General features: G+C 40.6%; 1 pseudogene; it reads left to right on the forward strand.

Annotated features, from left to right (window-relative positions):
* The first annotated feature begins 8,643 nt into the window (after window positions 1–8,643).
* Window positions 8,644–9,694, forward strand: LOC140843751 (phospholipid phosphatase-related protein type 5 pseudogene; annotated as a pseudogene).
* The last annotated feature ends 8,084 nt before the right edge of the window (window positions 9,695–17,778 follow it).

The raw sequence follows: 17,778 nt of genomic DNA on the forward strand, positions 1-17,778 counted from the left end.
AACACAAACATCAAGGTCAGCGAACTGCTCTTTCCCTCCGGTTGGCAAAGCACTCCCACCTCCCTCCTCCCTGCTCCAGGCCCCTCTTTTGCCCTGCGCATGCCGAAATGCCACATATAAAAATAATATAAATTGCTCCCCTTGCTTGTGCTCGGATTTCAGACGTTGGGAGATTACTCCCCTCTAAGCCCCCTGGTTTAAAATAAAACCTCAACACTCCAAGACCTCTGAGTGCTGCTTGGTTCTTCTGTCAGTGATCCAGTCCAGGTTTTCCAGTATTTTCTGTAACACAAGGAGGGGACATTAAACTGGGTCATGAGACTGGTGGTTTTCAGTTGGTGATACTGGTGTTGAAAAAGCAGATTTTTTTCTAAATGGAATATTTTTCTGTGATATTTGAGATAAACAGAATAGAAAGGTGTGTAGATGGACACCTGTTGGATAAAAAAGGGACACAGACATCACTGAGAGACAAAGTAAGAGTTCTGAAGACATCTGGCTAGTCGTTTCTGTATGCCATTCAAACCACTGTACCTGGGATTCCACCAATGTGATGGTCCACTAAATGAGGTGTACTCAGTTTGATCTGATGGTTTGTTTGCTCTATAAATGATCTCAGAAATTATTGTTCTTCCTAATATAATAAAAAACTCAAGTTTAGAAACTAGAACTTTATTTCCTTTCATAGAGTGAAACATATAAAGTGAAATGTTATATGGAGTGAAACATGAATTTCTGTTCCATCAGCTACAATAGAAAGGTAAACCATCCAGTATTCACTCTGACATTTTTCATTGTTTCACTTGGAAACTGTACCTCATGACCTAAGTGAACTGCCAACTGAACAAAATGATACCGGTGGGGACACTGAAGTGTGTTGTAGGCCCTTGCCCATAGGAACCATGCTCACTGTGAGTATGTACAGGGTTCCTGGATTATAAAATATTCCATCCTATTTTTAAATTAGGAAATATTTCTGTGTACCATGAATAACTGAGAGAAGAGAAGTTCAAAAACAAAGGAAGTGAAGAAACTTCACTAGCTCTGAAAGCCACAGGGTTCTGGTTTTCTATGGGCAAACAGATGTTTACATTAAGATCTTTATTTCATCCATTTGCACCAGATTTGCAGAAAACGAATGAAAACACAATGTCCTTAGAGGCCCTCATTCTAAAGTCTCTAATCTAACCATAATTTCTTTTGGTAAAAGAATCCCAACCGGAGCACCAATGGGATTAATGTCCTCAGAGAGAACAAGATGCAATAACAACAAATTAAGTGGAAGCACAGAAAAGTATGATGCTAATTACAAGTAAGAAATCTATTCTTCACTATATATTCACACATGGTTTATGCAATGTAGTAAGAAGGTAGCTTTCCTATCTAAAATTACAGGCATAATACAGACTACAGAATACAAATGGAAATATAAAAATCTGAGAAAATAATCTCAGAAACTCTGATATTAAGAAATATTATTTTGGTGTTATCCTTTCACATTTTATCACACATATAAATTTTTTAAATGTATTTATTTATTTATTTATTTTATGTTCATTATTCTACAATTACATGAGGAACATTATGTTTACTAGACTTCCCCATCACCAAGTTCCCTAGACATTCCTGACTACAGTCATTGTCCATCAGCGTAGTAAGATGTTGTAGGATCACTACTTGTCTTCTCTGTGTTGCACAGCCCTCCCTGTGCCCCCCCCACATTATACATGCTAATCGTAATGCCCCCCTTTCTTTTTTTGCCCCCTTATCCTTCCCTTCCCACCCATCCTCCCCAATTCTTTTCCCTTTGGTAACTGTTAGTCCACTCTTCGGTTCTGTGAGTCTTCTGGTGTTTTGCTCCTTCAGGTTTTCCTTTGTTCTTATACTCCACAGGTGAGTGAAAGCATTTGATACTTGTCATTCTCCACCTGGCTTATTTCACTGAGCATAATACCCTCTAGCTCCATCCATGTTGTTGTGAATGATAGGATTTGTTTTCTTCTTATGGCTGAATAATATTCCATTGTGTATATGTACCACATCTTCTTTATCCTTTCATCTACTGATGGACACTCAGGTTGCTTCCATTTCTTGGCTATTGTGAATAGTGCTGTGATAAACATAGGGGTGCATTTGTCTTTTTCAAACTGTGCTGCTGTGTTCTTAGGGTAAATTCCTAGGAGTGTAATTCCTGGGTCAAATGTTATTTCTATTTTGAGCTTTTTGAAGAACCTCCATACTGCTTTCCACAATGGCTAAACTAGTTTACATTCCCATCAGCAGTGTAGGAGGGTTCCCCTTTCTCCACAACCTCACCAACATTTGTTGTTGTTTGTCTTTTGGATGGTGGTGATCCTTACTGGTGTGAGGTGATACCTCATTCTGGTTTTAATTTGCATTTCTCTGATGACTAGTGATGGGGAGCATCTTTTCATGTGTCTGTTGGCCATCCGAATTTCTTCTTTGGAGAAGTGTCTGTTCAGCTCCTTTGACCATTTTTTAATTGTATTATTTGCTTTTTGTTTGTTGATGTGCATGAGCTCTTTTTATATTTTGGATGTCAACCCTTTATTGCATATGTCATTTATGAATATATTCTCCCATATTGTAGGATGCCTTTTTAGTATCATTACTCTACAAAAACTCAAGTTTCACTTTGCTGTACAAAAGCTTTTCAGTTTGATATAGTCCCACTTTTTTTTTTTTGCTTTTGTTTCCCTTGCCTGGGGAGATATGTTCATGAAGAAGTCACTCATGTTTATGTCCAAGAGATTTTTGCCTATGTTTTTTTCTAAGAGTTTTATGGTTTCATGACTTACATTCAGGTCTTTGATCTATTTCAAATTTACTTTTGTGTATGGGATCAGACAATGATTCAGTTTCATTCTCCTACATGTAGCTGTCCAGTTTTGCCAACACCAGCTGTTGAAGAGGCTGTCATTTCCCCATTGTATGTTAATGGCTCCTTTATCATATATTAATTGACCATATATGTTTGGGTTAATATCTGGGGTCTCTATTCTGTTCCACTGGTCTGTGGCTCTGTTCTTGTGCCAGTACCAAATTGTCTTGATTACTGTGGCTTTGTAGTAGAGCTTGAAGTTAGGGAATGAGATCCCCCCCACTTTATTCTTCCTCCTCAGGATTGCTTTAGCTATTCGGGGTCTTTGGTGTTTCCATATGAATTTTAAAACTATTTGTTCCAGTTCATTGAAGAATACTGTTGGTATTTTGATAGGCATTGCATTGAATCTGTAGATTGCTTTAGGCAGGATGGCCATTTTAAGAATATTAATTCTTCCTAGCCAGGCGCATGGGATGAGTTTCCATTTGTTATTGTCTTCTTTAATTTCTCTTAAGAGGGTCTTGCAGTTTTCAGGGTATAGGTCTTTCACTTTCTTGGTTTTGTTTATTCCTAGGTATTTTATTCTTTTTGTTGCAATTTTGAATGGAATTGTTTTCCTGATTTCTCTTTCTGCTAGTTTCTCATTAGTATATAGGTAAACAACAGATTTCTGTGTATTAATTTTGTATTCTGCAACTTTGCTGAATTCAGATATTAGTTCTAGTAGTTTGGAGTAGAGTCTTTAGCATATTTTATGTACAATATCATGTCATCTGCAAATAGTGACAGTTTAACTTCTTTACCAATCTGGATTCCTTGTATTTGTTTTGTCTAATTGCCATGGCTAGGGCCTCCAGTACTATGTTGAATAACAGTGGGGATAGTGGGCATCCCTGTCTTGTTCCCGATCACAGAGGAAAAGCTTTCAGCTTCTCACTGTTCAGTATGATGTTGGCTGTGGGTTTATCATATATGGCCTTTATTATGTTGAGGTACTTGCCCTCTATACCCATTTTGTTGAGAGTTTTTATCATGAATGGATGTTGAATTTTGTCAAATGCTTTTTCAGCATCTATGGAGATGATCATTTGGTTTCTGTCCTTCTTTTTGTTGATGTGTTGGATGATGTTGATGGATTTTTGAATGCTGTACCATCCTTGCATCCCTGGGATGAATTCTACTTGCTCATGGTGTATGATCCTCTTGAAGTATTTTTGAATTCGGTTTGCAAATGTTTTGTTGAATATTTTTGCATCTATGTTCATGAAGGATATTGGTCTGTAATTCTCTTTTTTTTGTGGGGTCTTTGCCTGGTTTTGGTATTAGAGTGATGCTGGCTTCATAGAATGAGTTTGGAAGTATTCCCTCCTCTTTCATTTTTTGGAAAACTTTAAGGAGAATGGGTATTATCTCCTCTATGTGTCTGGTACAATTCAGTGGTGAATCCATCTGGCCCAGGGGTTTTGTTCTTGGGCATTTTTTTGATTACCAATTCAATTTCTATGCTGGTAATTGGTCTGTTTAGATTTTCTGTTTCTTCCTTGGTCAGTCTTGGAAGGTTGTATTTTTCTAGGAAGTTGCCCATTTCTCTTAGGTTTTCCAGCTTGTTAGCATATGGATTTTCATAGTATTCTCTAATAATTTTTTGTTTTCTATGGGATCTGTCATGATTTTTCCTTTCTCACTTCTGATTCTGTTGATGTGTGTAGATTCTCTTTTTTTCTCTTAATAAGTCTGGCTAGGGGTTTATTTTCTCAAAGAACCAGCTCTTGGTTTCATTGATTTTTTTTCTATTGTTTTATTCTTAATTTTATTTATTTCTTCTCTGATATTTATTATGACCCTCCTTCTGCTGACTTTGGGCCTCATTTGTTCCTCTTTTTCCAGTATCAATAATTGTGACTTTAGACTATTCATTTGGGATTGTTCTTCCTTATTTAAATAGGCCTGGATTGCTATATGCTTTCCTCTTAGAACTGCCTTCGCTGTGTCCCACAGAAGTTGGGGCTTTGTGCTGTTGTTGTCATTTGTCTCCATATATTGCTTGATCTCTGTTTTAATTTGGTCATTGATCCATTGATTATTTAGGAGCATTTTGTTAAGCTGCCATGTGGTTGTGAGTCTTTTTGTTTTCTTTGTACAATTTATTTCTAGTTTTATGACTTTGTGGTCTGAGAAGTTGGTTGGTAGAATTTCAGTCTTTTTGAATTTACTGAGGCTCTTTTTGTGGCCTAGTATGTGGTCTATTTTGGAGAATGTTCCATGTGCACTTGAGAAGAATGTGTATCCTGATGCTTTTGGGTGTAAAGTTCTGTAGATGTCTGTTAGGTCATCTGTTCTAGTGTGTTGTTCAGTGCCTCTGTGTCCTTACTTATTTTCTGTCTGGTGGATCTGTCCTTTGGAATGAGTGGTGTGTTGAAGTCTCCTAGAACGAATGCATTGCAGTCTATTTCCCTCTTTAGTTCTGTTAGTATTTGTTTCAGATATGTTGGTGCTCCAGTATTGGGTGCATATATATTTATAATGGTTATATCCTCTTGTTGGACTGAGCCCTTTATCATTATGTAATGTCCTTCTTCATCTCTTGTTACTTTCTTTATTTTGAAGTCTATTTTCTCTGATACAAGTACTGCAACACCTGCTTTTTTCTCCCCATTGTTGGCATGAAATATCTTTTTCCATCCCTTGACTTTTAGTCTGTGCATGTCTTTGGGTTTGAGGTGAGTCCCTTATAAGCAGCATATAGATGGGTGTTGCTTTTTTACCCATTCTATCACTCTGTGTCTTTTGATTGGTGCATTCAATCCATTTACATTCAGGGTGATTTTTGAAAGATATGTAGGTATTGCCATTGCAGGCTTTAGATTCATGGTTACCAATTGTTCAGGGGTAGCTTCTTTACTATCTTACCATCTAACTTAACTCTCTTATTAAACTATTATAAACACAGTCTGATGATTCTTTATTTCTCTCCCTTCTTATTCCTCCTCCTCCATTCTTTATATGTTAGGTGTTTATTCTGTACTCTTTTGTGTTTCCTTTGCCTGCTTTTGTGGGTAGTTGATTTTATTTTTTGCCTTTAGTTAGTATTTGGTTGGTCTGCTTTCTTTGCTGTAATTTTATTTTCTCTGTTGACATCTATTTAGCCTTAGGAGTGCTTCCATCTAGAGCAGTCCCTTTAAAATATCCTGTAGAGGTGGTTTGTGGCAGGCAAATTCCATCAACTTTTGTTTTTTTAATCCCTCCTTCATATTTAAATGATAGTTGTGCTGGATACAGTATGCTTGGTTCAAGGCCTTTCTGTTTCATTGCATTAAATATATCATGCCATTCCCTTCTGGCCTATAATATTTCTGTTGAGAAGTCTGATGATAGCCTGATGGGTTTTCCTTTGTAGGTGACCTTTTTTCTCTCTCTGGCTGCCTTTAATACTCTGTCCTTGTCTTTGATCTTTGCCATTTTAATTATTATATGTCTTGGTGTTGTCCTCCTTGTATCCTTTGTGTTGGGAGTTCTGTGTGCTTTCATGGTCTGAGAGACTATTTCCTCCCCCAGTTGGGGAGGTTTTCAGCATTTATTTCTTCAAAGACACTTTCTATCCATTTCTCTCTTTTCTTCTTCTGGTACTCCTATAATGCAAATATTGTTCCATTTGGATTGATCACACAATTCTCTTAATATTCCTTCCTTCCTGGAGATCCTTTTATCTCTCTCTGCCTCAGCTTCTCTGTGTTCCAGTTCTCTGATTTCTATTCCATTAATGGCCTCTTGCACCTCATCCAGTCTGCTGTTAAGTCCTTCCAGAGATTGTTTTATTTCTGTGTTCTCTCTCCCAACTTGATCCTTAACTCTTGCACACTTCTCTGCAGGCCCATCAACGTGGTTATGACCTTTATTTTGAATTCTTTTTCAGGAAGATTGGTTAAATGTATCTCCCCAGGCCCTCTCTCAGGGGTTGTCTTGGTAATTCTGGGGTGGATCAAATTCTTCTGCCTTTTCATGGCAATAGAGGTAGTTGTAGGCAGGTAGTTCATGTGTCAGCTGGGAGAACAAAGTCTTTTCCTGCTTTCTGGTCACCTTGCCCTTCTGTGCTGCCTGTGTCAGTTACCCACACACCTGGCACAGCCTCTGGATTAATCCCCTAAGCTGCCATGGGTGGGGTCACCCTCAGGTTATCCCGGAGCCCTGCAGGGAGTGGCAGGGACAGTGCATGTGCTTTCCTGTGAGAATGATGTCCTTTCACACCTTACCCTTTTTTCCCCTGCCTATGTCGGGCAACAGCACATCAGCGGCGGTGTCTGAGTCTGGCCTGGGCAGCTGTTTGCTGGGAGGAGATTCTGGGAAGCTGCTTGGCAGGTGCAGCTGTGTTGCACCAGAGGGGGAACTACTGGAAGGCTGTTTATTGCCATGAGAGGCCTCAGGGCTGAAGTTCCCCAGGATTCCCAGCTGCTGGGCTGAGTGTGCCTGGATGCTTCCATCCAGCTGTGAGGCCCCTGTCCCTTTAAGACTTTCAAAAAACACTTGCTTTTCTTTTTTCTCAGGGGAGCCAGCTTGGGCGACCTACTCGCAGATTTTACTTTTGCGTTTCTCTAAAATCCAACACACCATGCAATGTGTGTCTGTGCTCCCGGTGCGGATTACTAGGGCTAAGTAATTAGCAGTCCTGGGCTCCCACACCCTCCCCTCTCCGACTTCTTTCTTGCTACTGGGAAGCTGGGGTGGGGGTAGTGCTTGGGTCATGCCGGGCCACTGCTTGTACCTTACCCCCTTTGGGCGATGCTGAGTTCTCGCAGATGTAGATGTAGCCTGGGTGTTGTACTGTACCCTCTGGTCTCTCTTTTAGGAATAGTTGTATTTGTTTTATTTTAAAAAATATATATGGTTTTTGGAGGAGATTTCCCCTGCCCTACTCACGCTGCCATCTTGGCTCCTCTTTTAGTCCTCACATATAATTTAAGTACAATATTAACTTATTTCACATAAATATGTATGGTAGACATCTTTCCTTCTATTTTAATAAAAGAGATTTAAATGAGCATTTTATATTTCACTGTTATTAATTGTACATTTTTAAAAAACAAGGAAATACCTTTCTTTTCCTAGTTTGCTGTGATTTTTCAATTATTAATGAATGGATATTTATTTCTCCAATGCCTTTTGTATATGCGCGGATATATGTTTCTTCTTTTATTTGTTTAAAGTGATGAAACAGAAATAGGTAAATTTTTAAATATTAAACCAAACTTGCATCTCTGAGATGAATTCACCTTGAACTGTGTTCTACTTTTAACTGACTTGGTTTACTAGTATGTTTTTAAAGAATTTCTGCATTTATATTTATGAGTGAGATTCCAGTGTAATTTTCTATTCTTGACAATGCTTGGCCATTTAGTTATTGAGTTAATGGTTCAGTGAGTCAAGGATGCATCTCATACTCTCTGGAAGCGCCTGTAAAGTGGTTGTTTCCTTGAACAATTGGTAGAACTTGTTATTTCAACCAACTAGGCTAGTGGTGTTTTGAGATTTTTTTTTTTGCCATATTCACCCCCTTCCTTAATCATAAGGTTAAATGATTATAATACACTTTTTCCATTTTAAAAGCCACTGTCTTGAGTGTGGTAGGCAACCCCCAAAACAGGCCCCCTGGTCTCCAACTCCTTGTTCAGGCCCTTACATGATACCCTTCTTTGGAATGGGGGTTAAACAGAGTCATTTGCAACAAAATGGATAGGACAGGGGCTGGAGGGGGATGGCGAGGGGAGCGGGGGCTTGTCTGGGGGTAGCCGCCTCTGCCGCAGCCTGCCGGTGCCTGGAAACCTGGACCTTCCTGTGCGTCTTCCTCTGGTGGCTCCACCACTCCTTCCTGCCTCATCCTCCCACCGCCCCTGCCACCACGCCCCCGGTGGCTGCCTCTGAGGACCCAGGAGGGGCCCCTGCACGTCTGCCGCCCACTCGGCGTGGCTCGGCCTGGCCCGGGACCATCACCAGCAGCATGCTCCATTTCCAGATGGTGATCATGGCAGGGACAGTGATACTGGCTTACTACTTCGAGTACACGGACACGTTCGCCGTGAACGTGCAGGGCTGCTTCTGCCACGACAGCGCCTACTGCAAGCCCTACCCATGCTCATGATAATAGTTGGAGAAACTGCTGTGTTTTGTCTACAACTAGCGACAAGGGATTTTGAAAACCAGGAGAAAACTGTTTTAACTGGAGACTGTTGCTATATAAACCCACTGGTGTGGGGAACTGCTGTATGATTTCTTGGAATGTATACATTTGGGCTATTTGCTACTGATATCTTTGTAAATGCTGGGCAAGTAGTTTCAGGGAATCTGGCTCCACATTTTCTTGCCCTGTGGAAGCAGAACTATACAACACTTGGAAGTCAGCAGTATACCCAGTTCATCAGTGGGGAAGAGGCCTGCACGGGCAAGCCAGATCTCATCGTGAGGGCAAGGAGAACATTTCCATCCAAAGAAGCAGCTCTCAGTGTCTATGCAGCTATGTATCTGACAATGTACATTACCAGCACAATCAAAGCGAAAGGAACGAGACTTGCTAAGCCCGTTCTGTGTTTGGGATTACTGTGTTTGGCCTTTCTTACTGGACTCAACAGAGTAGCAGAATATCGAAATCACTGGTCAGATGTGATAGCAGGCTTTCTGGTTGGAAGATCTATAGCAGTATTTCTGATTGTGTGTGTGGTAAATACTTTCAAAGGAAGACAACCGGAAAATGAGCACATACACATGGATGATCTGGCCCGAATGCCAATGATCAGTATCCCTCAAGTAGAAAGTCCTTTGGAAAAGAACCACATCACCACCTTTGCAGAAGTTACATGATACTGAAGCAAGCGGTTTTTAACTGCATAGGGCATCATCCCTTTTCACCATCCATTCATAACACCCAAAGTTTGATTACAAAAGAAGTTTATAAAGTTTTCTTAAAATTTTTTAATTTAAAAACCAGTGTCAACTTATCTGTTTCCCCCACTAGACTGTGAGCTCCTCAAGGGCAGGACTGTGTCTTTTCTTCTCTATATCCCCAGCACCTACAGCAAAGCCTTGCAAAAAGTAGGTGCTCAATAATGCGATGACCTACTGAACAAATTGATTCCTAAATAAAACATTCACTTTAGTTTCTTGCAGAATCACTGAGAGTATGCGAAAAATAACCTCAACACAAGTCATATTTGTATAAGAAATCCCTCCATTTGGGGCTAGTGCAGCTTTTTAAATTATTCATTTATCTGTTCACCAGTATACCACATTTCATTTGAAGTGGACTTTGAAAGTCATGGACACATTCGCCGTGAACGTGCAGGGCTGCTTCTGCCATGACAGCGCCTACCGCAAGCCCTACCCAGGCCTGGAGGACAGCAGCGCCGTGCCCTGCCTTGCTCCTCTACTCGCTGGCTGCTGGGGTCCCCGTGGCGATTTTTTATTTTATTCAGCATGATATTACTTCCATTCTAACAGATTTCAGTGTGTGAAATTATTTTACTTTTAGAAAGTATGTTCTATACTAAAATAATATTTTCACATTAGATATTATGCTATGTTTCACTCAAAATATCATTGATAGTATACATTCTAAGTCTGGTGCTTCTGCTTTTGAAGGGGAAAATGCCAATTTTTACTGTAATAAGTAATGTATCATAATTCAAAATTATTTATTTGGAAAAAAATGGACAGCATATTCTTTTTGAGATTCAGTTATAAAAGGACTGTGGCTTTTGTCCTGTTTTGCTCTCTTTCTGTCAGAGCCCTGGCTCTGGGATACCAGCCACCATGCTGTGAGTAACCATTTATTTAGAGGGGTCCACATGGCAAGGAACTTAAGTCTCTGGCAAATTGCCTGTGAGGACTTGACTCCTGCCAGTAATCTTGGGAGTAAAACAGGAACCAGACCCTCTCACAGCCGACCCTTGAGATGGGCCTGGGCTGGATGGTACTGTGACTACAGCCCCGTGATAGCCAGTTGAGCGGTGCCTGGACACCTTCCCACAGAATCTGACAGATGTTTGTTGTTTGAAACTGCTATGTTTTGGGTACTTTGTTACCTGTAATACAAAAACTAATTTAAAGAATTTATCTACTCTCTAACCAAATTTATTGAGAAAAGTTTTCCATAATACCCTCCTGTCATCATCCTAAAAATTCCAGCACCTATTATTATATCCACTTTCTTCTTAGTAATGTTCTGCTATGAAAGGAATAGGACTATTCACTGAAGAGTAACAGGTTTCAGAAACTGAAATGGCAGGGCTGGGAGTGAACCTTGACAAAGATGAACTTGGAGAGAAGTCGCAGTCGCATTATGAGGCTGGATAAGGAAGAGTTTACTGACATTGAAGGAAAATTCAGGATCACCTCAGGCATGGACATCTGGACATGGTACGAAGATATTCTGAGATGGCTCTCCGAAGGTGTAAAATAATGAACCAAGGTTCATAAAGCAGAGCTGCTGAAACTGCCATGTCAGAATAAAGAATGAAGATGCAAAGAAACCAAAAGGTGAGCATGGAAAAATACATTTATTAGCTACAACTGATGAAAGCACCAACTAACTGACTGTGTCCCCCAGACAGGCAGAGAGGATCCACCTTCATTAAAGCACTAAGGAATGCATTGGTGGGAGGAGACTGGGCACCACGGAAACACTCAGTGTTGACTGTCCTCTGAGATCCTCCACAGGAGTAGAGGTTGTTATGGAACTATATTCCCTATTGCCAAAGGAGACACAGGATTCCAGTAAAACAGACACCAGACAATAGAACTTAAGTGTCAAAGACAGGGTAATAGAATCATTGTACAGCACCAGAAGAGAAAGTAGGCACCCAAAGTGCACCTCATATGCGGGGATCTGTGGTAATGGCTAGTGGAATGTGGTAGTGCTGAGTGTGAGAGATAAAAGGCCACCAAGAATACTGACTGACTATAACCAAAACTGAACAAGAGTGCATGAGCAGAAGACTAATATCAGCTGTCACAGTGGAAAACTCATGATTCTCCATCCAGTTCTCAGAACTGATCTACTTTTTGGGCTCAGAATTCCTCCAATAAAGGGCAGACTATTGCCTTCAATGCAAGATTCTGAAATACAGAAAGAACTGAAGTGAACAGTCCAGTCTTTTCCCAAAACAACCGAAAAGGATTCACCAAATCAAATGAACACTGAAGAAAGGAGAATTGTAGACATTTCTAGGACTATTGGGTAGAGTCTTAGCTGAGACATGTGTCAGGTATAAAATCAATAATGCAACCAACATGTTTGAGGTGATGTGAAATGAGGCAATAGATGGAGTCCTTACCCAAGACTAGCTCACAGTGTGTTCAACAGTTCTGTATTCACACCTTAGGAAATTGCCCTGATTCTTGAGTATCATCAGAATGTGCAAAGTTAGAAATGACAGAGCTCTTCCTACAGGTCACTTCTGACTTGTGGGGTAAATACCAAAATATAACTGCCAAGTGAAAGCCCTAAGACTACCTGCCTTGGCCAGGTTAGTAAATCAGAAGTAATAACATATCCAATGAGAACGGCAGAGATAAGGGGCACCCTAAAACATTTAAACAGTGCAGGATTGATAGGTCCCATCTGAGCCTTACTTAATTCACCTGTTTGGTCCTGAAAAACTTATGGTATGGGTGATGCAGTGATGATGGTGACCTATCTTAAACTGAAACTGGTCTAGCTGCTTTGAAGACCAGATCTATACCACCTCTGATGCTTGCTATTCAGAATTTCATTTTATGCTTTTTTTCATTCCCCATAAAGAAGTTGCATCCAAGGCACTTTGCATTCACTGAAATGGATAGAAAACCATTAACAGTCACATCTCGAGGCTGTGTTGATTCTGCTCTCTATCACTTTAGACACCAAAAGGAACCTGATCATCTGGACATTCCTCAGAATGTTATTCTGGTCCACTTTAATGGTGACACTGTGTTAATTAGACTTAGTGAACAGGAAGTTGCAGGTGTTCTGGCTGTCAGGTAAGAGTGTACACAATGGAAAGTGGGAGATTCACCTTACACAAATTCAGAGCCTGCTATATGAGGAAATTTTTAGAAGTCCATTATCAGGAACATTTGAAAACACCTCCTTCAAGGGTAAAGGACAAGTGATTCACTCCTGCACCCTGAAGCATTTAATAGGCATCTTCATACTACACACAGATCATATCACCCTTTGGAATGCAATTCTGACACATTTGTCATATGACTCAAAGTTACCCACTCTGGATACAGCCTGGTGAGTATAAGGAGGCTCAGCAGCAGATTCAGGCTGAACTATAAGAGGTCCTGCTATTGGGCCATATCAGCTGACAAATCTTGTGTTGCTAGAAGCATTCATCTTATATGAAGTTGCTGGATGTAATGTCTGGGGACCAAATAGTGGAGATCCTGCATGGACATCAAAAGTCCTGAAGCAAATTCATTCCATTACACCAAAAATGTATTCATGATTCAAACTAGTTACTGGCAACCTACTGGGGCCTAATAAAGACTGAACATTGAGACAATGAAGATTGGAGAGGTTGAAACTGGGACAGGCAACAAGTGTGCGTATTTCTGTATCCCACATCAGTGGCCATTGGAAAGCATCTATTACACATGAGGCCCTGACCAACCAGGTGGATTGCCTCCTGGCATAAGTAGCCTAAAACGACCAGGCAAAATGGATAGTTTGAAGTTTAGTGGCAAACTTGTTTTCTTCCCTAGTAGAAGTATTTCCCCACTCACACTCATACCAGCATTTCTAGTCCAGCAAAGCCTAAAGTCTCAGGAACCTGAAGCACAAATTCAACAAATGTTTCACTGAAGAAAGAGAGGACAGGGCCACTTGTCTGTCTATCACTTGGATCCTAGGCCTGTGTATCCTACCTATCAGGAATCAGTATCTTTAATGATCATTGTTTCAAGTACATATTTCATCTTTGGACCAGTGCCCTATCCTCACAGGATGTCACTGGCACCTGAGTTAAACAATTGTCTTTTATGAAGCCTTTTCAGGGCTTCATCTTCTGGGTGATGCAGTGTGTGGTGGGACAGGAGATACCATGGTCATGTGTCTTAGTTCAACCTCTTTTGCCATAAAGTGGCTCCTTGAAATTCAGAGATAATCTGTAACATCCCGTGAAGATAAGTCAGACAGTGGATAAACTCTCAGACATTGATCCTGGACAAGGCACTGAGGACAAGGAAGGCAAACTTATATCTGAAACATTTCAGTCCAAGTAAGCCAGACATGTTATTCACTCCAAGAGAGAAGGGGTCCAGTGTAATTATCTTCATCAATGGCTGCTTGCTTTAACTTGGCCGATCCATGTGTCAACCAGGCCCAGGCACACAGAGTGCTTCCATGCGTCAAACCCCAACAAGTGTGAAGCTCTGTCAGACTCCAGCAGAGGAACAGCTGAACAAGGGGTTCAGGCCACCTCTTCATACAGTCTGGCTTACTCCTGCCTTGGATGCACTGTTTATACTTAAGGATGGGTGCTTGGTGGACAATGCCTTCCTTATTAGGGCTTTGCTGTAACCCACCCAAAAAATACTGACGACAGGAGAGAACAACACTTGTGGTTGATTAGTTAATAATTAATTATTAGCTATTTAGCAACTGATGTTCAGGTAGGGTATACTTGAGGCCAGGGTCTACTCCTTTAAAGCAATACATTCTGCATTATTATTATAGTTGTATGACTGTATTGAATATCCATAAAACATGTTGACTGTTGGCCCACTGCTGTGTAGCTTTGCAATTCAATGTGTGCCGTGTCAATTACAGAGGGTCTGAGTTGCGTACAAAATGATAGGTATTTGAAGAGCCACAACTATTACTGTGGGGCTATGTTGAATGGAACGGGAATATCATAACTGGAAAAGGTGTAAGCAGAGGAACAGCAGCACCAAGACTTATTCCTAGAGGAGTCAAAGTACCATGCAGTCCATCTGCCATGAGAGGGCAGGGCCAGTGTCCCATGTAATGTGGTCTCCTTCACCTCAAGGGAAACAGGACAACTTCGGTAAGAGTCATAAGTCCGGCATGAGGTGGTGGCTTCTGCATCAGAAATACTGAGTCTTTTCCTTTGTAAAAGACAGTTTTTCTTGAATGCTGGAGAGATGAGAGTTGTGAATGGTTGGGAATCTGCCCACAGGTTCCCAAGCACTTTACTTTTTAAGAAGCCATCTGATTTTGTTGCAGTTTTTCAGACTTCCCTGATGGTAGAGAAAGGATAACACTACAATCTGAGCAAGTGAGAATGAGTCTTCTTGAATTACCAACCAAATGGACATCATCTATGTAACAAAGACTTGGAGGGTAGATAAATACATCCACAATAACTGAAGCCATCCACAATAAATCCTGACACACTAACTGGTTGTTAATGGCACAGGAGCTTGTCGTGTGCTTGAGTACCTTTCTACCTGTGACTGGGTCCCAAACAGGGCAATGTCTCTTGACACTTTATGAACATACACTGGACAAGGAGCACATCGATTCATCATACATTTAGCAATGGAAGTTACAATGGGTGTACCTTGGATCAGTGAGGAGCTCCATCCATATAGTCAGTTTAACCTTTTATCTCACAGTGAGTCTGATTAAATCCTCTCAGTTGGATTCAGGCACTCTTTTTCTCTAAAACAGACCAAGGTGTCCTAACACTTGAACATTAGGGTTTATAACAGCTGCCAGAAAGTCATGTCATCTCCAGCTGGGAGCTCAGGGAGAGCAGAGGATGGGAAAGGTACCCAGGGAGCAGGGAGATGGCCAGACAGGCAGAGAGCCATTCTTTCCTTTGGCTTTCCCCCCATGGTCAGCGCCCCCACCTCCTGTGCACATCTCTCAGTGTCAGGAGAGCCTGGGGCACAGGGGCTCTTACTTTTGGCCCCTGCACATGCACCACGGCTTTGCCCTGCATCTTTGGAAGTGCTCTGCCAACCTTCACTTGGCGCTTCCTTCCCCGTGGACAGGGTAGGGTGGAACCTGGTTCGCTGATGCAGGAAGATCTATATGGATCCCTATCGCTGCTCTTCCCCAAGTTCCACAACACACATGGCTGTTTATGTAAAGCAGCTGAGGCCAGGAACTAGAACTCCTCATGCACAGCAAGCAGCCTTCCACCAGTGGTGGCCCAGAGGTGCTTGGTCTTCACCTTCTGCCTTCTTTGGATGCCAACCTTTCAGTGACTTGGGGCACTCGTACTCCCCTCATGCTGGGGACAGATACCTGGACTATGAAGATATGGCAGTGTGTAGGACATGAGGTCATTGTCTTTGATGGAATAAAACAAAAGCAGCTCAAAATCCACACTCTCACCAAAGCTGTCATAATGGGAAACACTTTCTTACATAATCTAATACTATAATAATATAAATTCTTTTGTAAAATTCTCTTTGGAAAAACATTGCCATTCTCTGCCAGATTTGGACCAAGCAACACAAAGCCAATTTTTTTTACTGTGACTATTGAAACCTTAAATATCCTCACTAAATCAAATAAGTCCTTCTTGGAGTAGAATTGTGGCCTCATCTAAATCAGTATGGGACTGTAACAGTTCAGTGTCTTGAGAAAGCAAGGATTCTCCCATCTAATGCCTAAATAAAGCTTCCATCAGCACAGTAATCATAAACTTAGTAAAATAGGTTGTAAAAAAAAATGTATGCTCATAAGTAAAAATACAAAATACAATTCTGTAATAATACCAGAAAGAGACAAATAAGGTAAAAAACACCAAGAAAGGAAAGTACACCTAAGCACTCTGAAAACTCTTCAGACCAAATAGTATAGATTCATTAATCCTAATAGCATGAGTCCTGCCCCAGTGTGTATGTTCCAATCTAGTTTAAAACCACCAGTGACAAAGCCAGAGAAACATAACTAGAGAGCCTACAGTTAATAATTTTTCCTTTTAAGTTTAAAAATATTAGATTATATATGGATTGTTTGGGCAAAAAATCATATATAAATGTAATGAGACAGATGAATATTCATCTCTGTAATGTTAGATGGAAGTGCAAAGCTTATCTCTTAGTCATGCAACTTCATATCTACTGCATTCTCATGATCAAAAGTAAGTCATAGACCTGACCAAGTTTAAGGGGAGAGAAAGGAAATCACATCTCCCAATGGGGAAATGGCAAATTAAAGAGTTTGAAACAACCTTTAACCCACCACAGCCATGAATCCGAAAAGGCCCCCAGAGGTATTTAACTACATGCAATCAGTTCACCCTTCAACAGTTCTACACTTGGCAGAGTCTTGGCCCTCTGGTTCTCACTGTTTCCCTAGCAGTCTGATGCTTTAAGCCAATGATTTTTGTGTTGTACCAGGCTTTTCTGAGGGCTCTCAAAGCAAATACTAGAAGAGAAGGGAATCTATTAGTAAACCCGAAAGACTATATAGTTACACTTCTTTGTATTGCTGGGAGTTTTCACGGTAGTTTTATCATCATTTTTAATACATTCAAATAGGAATGGTCACAGAATATTATCATATTCTAGTTTTGTACAAATTCACATATTATATACTGTGACACAGCACTGAAAAGCCTAAGAAAAGATAAAGGCAGTTTTACATTTCCTGAAAATCAGTGTAATTATCTTCTAGAAACACATTGTGATGCAAGGAGGGAATGCAGTTACATGTCCAGAGTAGCATCCACACCCAAGATAGTGACAAGGGAACGTTTGAGGAGACCAAGTAGAGCTGATTGAATTGTGTTTAGACAGAGGTAAAATGAGTTAGTAGTTTCAAGGGAGTAGCAAAATGCCTATATCATAATGGTGGGTCTTTCAGTGTTTTTTCTTAGACTTTCTTCTCAATTTTCTTTAATTCCAGTCAAAATATGCCATTTTCAATAGTTTCAATTTTCTTCCATATTCTGATGCTTTATTCTTATTTTCAGCATACTGTT

The sequence above is a fragment of the Manis javanica genome, chromosome 10 (assembly GCF_040802235.1).
Source record: "Manis javanica isolate MJ-LG chromosome 10, MJ_LKY, whole genome shotgun sequence".
NCBI lineage: Eukaryota > Metazoa > Chordata > Mammalia > Pholidota > Manidae > Manis > Manis javanica.